Genomic DNA, 7381 nt, shown 5'->3' with positions numbered 1-7381 from the left:
AAAGGCCTTCGCTCATAACAAGGAGATTGAGCTCAATGGTAGCCAAAAGACTTGTAACAGCACTGACTTATGGTGCCACAGAAGCACGGAATCATTAACACGTCCCGAGGATTTTTTTTTGAGAAAGTAACATAGAAGAGCCAGCCCCAAACTGCTACCCTGTCCTGCAAACCATGCCGGGAGGGCTCAGCGGCGTGAGCGCAGGGACGGCTCTCAGCTGCCCGGCTTCTGCCTGGAATTGCGTTCCCTGAAGCATCCCGCAGGACGCAGGCAGCTGGTACCTGGGATTTGGGTGACTCTCGGTTCCAGCATCCCGCTGTTTGTCTCTGGTCAAACACCTCCCTTCCCGGGGTTCACTTCTTCCGACAATTTTATTTGGTTATTCAACCACCCAAATTTCTGAACCGCACAAAGCAGCCACCAAACACGATTTTGCTCTAATTTAATCTTTATTTTGGAAAAAAAAAAATAAAAGCCACTCCACACCTTCATCAGCTGTGCTAATGCCTTCCCATGTGAGCGCATACTGAACCTTGCGTGAAAAAAAGGATGTCGGAAACCTTTAAAACATAATAATGCATAGAATCTTATATTAATAATACTAATGTCATCTAACCATAACAATTATTCTAATTCTATTAAGATTATCAATACCCTTACATTAATAGAGCATCACCCAGACGTATATCAAGAGAGAGGTTAGAAGAAGCTAATCAAGAAGTGAAGCACATCTCCCATCATCACCTGTCTTTGATTACCTAAACTAACTGCAGCAGATCTGGTTTTATAGGTCAGGTTTGCTTTGAAGTGCACCAGCTGTTCAACCTCAGCGCAACGATTTTGTATCAGCCTAAAATGATGTTATAATGCAGGATTTGGGTAAGCTTCCAGCAGAGAGGGCCAAAAGCCCGTGAATCTGGCTACTCAGAAGCTGATGCTCAGGCACACGTTTTCCCTCCTGGTCTTTAGAGGCCACTTTAAAGATAAATTCTTTTTCCTCGCACAACCTTTGCTCACTTCTTCCAAACACCCTGCATTAAAAAAAGAGAGAAACACAACAACGAAAAAACAAAACCAACCAAACAAATAAAACCTACTTAGAAGCCACCATCTTTGGGTACCGTGTTTCCTGCTTATTCCTGGCGCGAGCGTATCTGCTTGGCCACGTATTCGTAAAAATACCCACTGACTTATTCATTGTCTTTTCAAAGTCTCCAGTAGAAAAGTGCAGACAACACGAAATGAAACTAAAAGCTGCAAATCCCACTGCACACAGCCGCACTTGAAATAAGCCAAAAGGCTCCTTGGATTGATGATGTTTGCAGAGAAGACACCACAGCTGGGTACTGAATAAGCTGTCCCCTCCTAGTCCTGCGTATTCAGTTAGGGTCACCTAACCAGCTGCTGGCTTCACTTTGCCCTAGCTGGGCTGATTTGCACTGAAAAATACCAAGGCGCGTGGGTTAAATCAATTTTGGCAGCTCAGAGTTGGGAATGGCGATGAGCAGAGCTGGAGGAGGAGCTTGCAGAGCTCCTCCGCTGCTTCCCAGAGGCGTGAAGGGGCTGCCTGGAGAGCAAGAGCACTTCTCCAGCAGAGGCAACCAGGCAGCAAGAAGACACCAGCTAAAAGGCCAACAATTCTTGCTAGTTACAAGGTAAGGTCATGATTTAAGATTACCGCAAGGTCTGAGGCAGAAGTCACTTTATATTTGGCATGTCCAAAGTCAATCACTTCTTTCTCCAAGTGCACTTGGCTCGTGTTCTTGACCTCAATGTAGTAGCACTCTGAGCTGGCGAAGTGACAGCTTATGCTCTGCCTGAGGAAATTGGACATCACTCATCACCACATTGATTACTGATGTAAAAAATTACTGGGCACCACTCACTACCAGATCGATTACTGTTTTCCATCAGCTGGTGGAAAAAAAAGCTCGTGCATCCCAGATCATGGACCCACGCGACCTAAAGCAATACTTCACCTCCTTGAGCTCAGCTCACAAGCAACCAGGGCGGCAAGGAGAGAAGTCAGGGTCAGAGCAGACTGCGTGGGCAGTCAGGGTTCTCACTCTGCACCCAGAGAGTCGCATCAACCCACTTGTTTTGTAATCAGTTCTTAATTAAGAAGACTTTGATGGCATTTAGCAGCTAAACACCAGGAGAGGGGTCTAGAGAACAAATCTTAGAACAGCCAGAACAAGCATCTGAGGGAGCTGGGGTTGTTCAGCCTGGAGAAGAGGCGGCTGAGGGGAGAGCTTCTCGCTCTCTACAACTCCCTGAAAGGAGGGGGTAGTGAGGTGGGGGTCGATCTCTTCTCCCAAGTAACAGGTGGCAGGACAAGGGGAAACCACCCCAAGTTGCACCAGGGGAGGTCTAGGAGGGATATTAGGACAAAGTTCTTCACCGAAAGCGTTATCAAGCATTGGAACAGGCTGCCCAGGGAAGTGGTGGAGTCAGCGTCCCTGGAGGTATTTTAAAGATGGGTAGGTGTAGTGCTGAGGGACATGGTTTAGTGATGGGTTTTGTCAGTGTTAGGTTGATGGTTGGTTGTTAGGTTGTCCCAGAAGTAGGGGACAGCAGACAAGTCCACCGAGAGCTGGACTCTTGTTGAACACCTTCCTCCCAGGCTTTACAGCAGCTCTTCCTCTCGCTGGTTTTGCTCTTGCCACCTTGCAACACTCAAAGGACAAGTTTGAGTTGCTTGGACAACTGAAAACAAGAGGCACACAGGCTGGGAAGGAGCTGCCACCTCCAGCAGCCCATTTTGGGGGTGACACGGAGTCTTTAAACATTTCCCTTCACACACCCCCTGGTGGGAATAACGTATTCACAGGCATATTAGTATATTAGTCAACTGCACAGTCAATACAATACCTGGGTACGTGCAGAAGCAAGCAAACGCTTGTGGAGACACTGGTACAGAAAAGTTCAAGATTCAACTAACTCAATTTGTTGTTTGCAGGACGCTGGGGAACATCATTGTCATATTTAAAAAATAAAAATAAAAATCCTTTGTTCTAACAAACCATTTTCAGTTTTCAAAATCCATCTCTCTCCCTCTGGTTCCTGCACCCTTCAGGAGAAACTCCTTCAACGCAAACCTGTAAAGGAGCCAGGAAATCCAGAGTTCTCCACACAACCTCCTCACCCCAGCCACCCAAGAAAAAGAAAGACGTCAAACCCAAATAACGCAGAGGTGAGCTGCCTCGTGCGCTTGCAGTTTGAGGCAAAACACCACGTTCAAAGGCTGCTTTTCCTCCCGGCTCAGTCCAGGGCTGCAGATGAATTCACAGGGGTAAGAGCAAAGCTCCTGCCAAGGCAACTGTGGATGTGGCTTTTTCTCCATTGATACTTTTCAGATGGTGAGAAAGGAGGCTGGGGGTGCCAAGTTCAGCACTCTTTGCTTTCTTACGTCAAGCATCCAAGAAACATCTCCAGGATCCTCTGTGCCCCACTTCAGGCTCTGGAAGAAGACCATGCCTCGCTCTATCCAGGGCACGACACAGCTGATGTGGAGACCACTGTTGCTTTCCACTCACCCCCCTCCTCCCTTTCCACCCCAGCCCCAGACCAGAAAGGATACCGGAGCAGGGGCTGCACCCACACGTGGGGATAAGTGCCGTAGGACAGCGTCCAGCTGAGCAGTTGGGTTTGGCTTTTCCGTGATGACTTTGACGATGAGGAGACATCACCAAGAGCCCAGCTCACTCCCCAGCACTTACAAGGTCTGCACAGCGCTCGGGGTGGAGCTCAACCGCAGCATGGGCAGCATCAGGGTGACAGTCCCTGGGTGCCGTTTGCTCTTCTCCACCTGCCCTGCGCATTGCTGGCACCTGTGCATGCCCTGGGGCCTCTCAAGAAGCTGTGAGTCTCACCACCCTGGCTGGGTGAGGGGCAAGAGTGAAGGAACAGGAAGGTTTGGGAACAGGAGGGGCTTGTTGCTAGAGGCTGGGAAGTAGCGGGGGAAAGTTCAAGCATGCTTCTACATGCGCCCTTTCCTGTACTCTGCTCGTTGGCAGCTGCCACCAGCTGCCTTGAGGGCTGCGAGGACACAGCCAACAAGCGTGCGGAACCCAGCCCTGGCACGCTGAGTCACGCACCGCATCTGTGCTGGCACGGGAGGTTTGCTAAGTTAAACAGAGAGATGGCTCCTGTCCTCCCTGCCCTGTTGGGAAAGAAAAAGCCTGGAGAGGAAACCCTGGAGCAGGGAGAGAAGGGAAAGTGAAGCTAGCGTAAAAACGGGGAGCTGCAAACAGAGGTTGCAAAGGCCTTGTGTTCCTCTCAAATTAGGACATGCTTAGAAATTATCTATTCAATGTACACTGTCCTTATCAGCAAAACACCTCCACATTTATACTTAGGGCCACAACAGCAGAACCCTTCCCGTGAAAGTCAGTGTGTATTACCTCCGCTGAATCTCTTCAGGTCGCTTCTTTCTGGCCTCCAGCAATTTTTGTTTCTGTTGCTTGAGCAGTGCTGAAGCAGAGATAGACTGGAAATTGGCCCCTTGCTTCTTTTCAGCATCTGGGAAAAAAACCAAAACAAACCAAACCAAAATAAAAAGCCACTAATGTTTGCTCAGGAGGAGACTGAGTGTTTTCAGGAGTGGGTTTTCCTTCAGGCAAAAGGACAATACCTGCTTTGGTCCAGCGTTTGCAGAGGTTTCTTGCTCCAAAGGTTGGCTGTGCCAGCAGTTCCTTGAATTCCTCAGAACATTGCATGGGTCTCTTTGCTGCACCTGGGGTGGAAGCGTCAGAAATCCAAGAGATTTGGAGCCAGGAAGGGAAGCAAGCCTGGCTTTAGAGATGTAGAGTAGTCTACGTTGGAAGAAAGCCCTGCGAGTCACCTGAGTGAGCACTCCCCCCAAAGCAAGGCCAACTTCTACATTGCATTTGGTTGACATTTCTACCCCTTCAGCTTTGTCAGTTGGTCAGTTGCACATAAGTGTTTCCCTCAATCTCTACACTGTGAAACAGACACTGCTGAAAGGTGGGGTTTCCCCTGCTGGAATTTGTTGTCCCTTCATCTTTCCCCCTCTCCCTGGACCTGCTTTACACCCTGCGGGTCAAGGCACTTGCTGCAGGAGGGAAGGTGGACATACAGCTCTTGCTGCAAGGACCAGGAGTGGGCTGAACGCAGCATGTCCTCATTACGAACTGGGCTCAGCTTTCAGGGCCACGAAGATGCTCAGAGGGCTGGAGCCCCTCTGCTGTGAGGACAGGCTGAGAGAGTTGGGGTTGTTCAACCTGGAGAAGAGAAGGCTCCAGGAAGACCTCAGAGCCCCTTCCAGTACCTAAAGGGGCTCCAGGAGAGATGGGGAGGGACTCTTGATCAGGGAGCATAGTGACAGGACAAGGGGTAGTGGCTTTAAGCTGGAAGAGGGGAGATTTAGATTGGATATCAGGAAGAAATTCTTTACTGTGAGGGTGGTGAGACACTGGCCCAGGTTGCCCAGAGAAGCTGTGGCTGCCCCATCCCTGGAGGTGTTCAAGGCCAGGCTGGATGGGGCTTTGAGCAGCCTGGTCTAGTGGGAGGTGTCCCTGCCCATGGCAGAGGGGTGGGAACTAGGTGATCTTTAAGGTCCCTTCCAACCCGAACCATTCTATGATTCCTTCAGTCTCTTCTGACTCCAAAAAAGGTGGAGGCCACAGGCTGAACACGGTCCTGCTTTTACCAGGGCTCTTCCTTTTTTTCACATGAGCTTTTCACAGGATAGCAAAAAAAAAAAAAAAAAAAAAATCCCCTTTCTGATGGAAATAGCTTGATACTTTGGGATTGCAAAAGTCATTGAGGGATGGGCAGTGTGTTTGGGAACGGCGCTTGGGTTCCTGCACTTGTTCTTCACGGGGGCCGCAGCACACTGGGCAGGTTTCCTCCTGGAAAAAAAATGAAGCTTGGGGCAGCAGATGAGTTGGTTAATTATTGCTTTTCCTCTCCCCCTGCCCTTCCTGCTGCCGCAGTGGTAATTCAAAGAAGAGTGAGTTTGGACCCGAAAGCTGGTAAGACCTTGCAGCTGTCCTGTGGCCGCAGCTCCCTCTGCAGTCACCCGCCTGACATGGCCCCCTCAGCTGCACTGACCTCTCAGGAAACCAGACCCTACGAGATACATGGTTGTGGTTTTGTTTTTAACCCAGACATTGACATGCTGGAGACCGAAATGAATTTCTAGCCATGAATTGCCACTGGTGGGGCGCGTACTTTGGAAACCCATGATTGCAGAGTCCCTGCTGGCTGGGATGGCTGGGAACAGCAACAAGAAAGCATTTACCAGGTAGAACCCTCGCACAGAAGCTCACATTTTCATGAAGCATCCTTTGGACTCCAGCCCTTGCTCAAATATCCTGTGAGGAAGTGCTTGTAGTGCTTACCCTCCCAGGATAATGGTCCTGCACCCATGAGCTTTGCCGGGAAGGAGCCTAGAAGCCCCGCTGGATCTGGCTCTGCCCAGGGATTGGACTCCTTGGCATTGCTAGGAAGCAGCTGAGCTGGCCTGGCACTCAGTCGAGGGGAGCTTGCCTAAACTTAGTCCTCCCCAGGCTCCGGAGTATCCTCCAGTATCCTCCAGATACTCCAGAGGAGGTCTTTGATGGGTTTGTTTTTCTGAAAGAGAAATTTAAGCCAAAATCTGTAGGCAGAGATGTGCAAATTTTTCAAAAACAAAGCTAATGTTCTTCCTTTCCTTCTCTCTTCCAACTGTAGTGAGAGAAATTCAGAGCCTGGGAATTCTGGGAACCTGATGGACACCTGTAGCTCTTCTCTGTGGTCACAGCTCCCTCTGCAGTCAACTCAGCTGCACCAATAACGGGGACAGGGACAGGGACAGGGAAGTCTCTCCACAAATCCTGTGCTGTGAACCAGACAGGATACAGGATCAAGTCCTCACAAAAACCCCAAGGAGAGCAGCAGCTAGGCTGTGAGCTCAGCAAAGTCAACGCAGGAGCCTTCAACTCCCTGGATATCATTCACTTGGGCCCATGAAGCAAGCAAGGGCCAGGCTGAGAAGGTCCAAGTCTGGAGAGGCATCACGGAACATCTCCCCAAGAGCACGATCAGTGCCGGCGTTATATAGAGGACATTGGAAGAGAGACAGGAACCAGGATACTCAAAATCACCCACCAAGCAGGGCTGCGGGTCTGTCCTAAAGTCTCCCCCTCCTCAGACCTCTTCGTGCTGTGGTCACACGGGAGGCTACGGAGAGGATATGTCTGTCTCCAGGTGGGAACCACAGCCCAGACACCTCACCCCACCACCAACAAAATAACCGTGCTCAAACCTCACCTTGTTTCAAAAGCATGAAAACGAACAAGAAAACCTATAGACGCTGCAGGAAGAGGAAGAAGTGCAAAACCCTCCTCTGCGTTCAGTTGCCACCCATGAAATGACT

The 7381-nt window shown here is 49.9% G+C and overlaps 1 long non-coding RNA gene across 2 annotated transcripts; it reads right to left on the bottom strand.

Annotated features, from left to right (window-relative positions):
- Positions 1 to 441: 441 nt before the first annotated feature.
- LOC134510373 (uncharacterized) lies at positions 442 to 6556 on the bottom strand. Of its 2 annotated transcripts, XR_010069585.1 has the most exons (4): positions 6366 to 6556; positions 4634 to 5873; positions 4404 to 4521; positions 442 to 3460 (listed from the first exon to the last, which is right to left on the bottom strand). It is a non-coding gene; the product is annotated as an uncharacterized LOC134510373 (long non-coding RNA). The 2 variants fall into 2 exon arrangements; XR_010069584.1 differs by having other exon boundaries at positions 442 to 4521.
- Positions 6557 to 7381: the final 825 nt, after the last annotated feature.

This window comes from Chroicocephalus ridibundus, chromosome 1, assembly GCF_963924245.1.
Source record: "Chroicocephalus ridibundus chromosome 1, bChrRid1.1, whole genome shotgun sequence".
Classification (NCBI taxonomy): Eukaryota; Metazoa; Chordata; class Aves; order Charadriiformes; family Laridae; genus Chroicocephalus; species Chroicocephalus ridibundus.
This window is presented reverse-complemented; position numbering and strand designations above follow the sequence as displayed.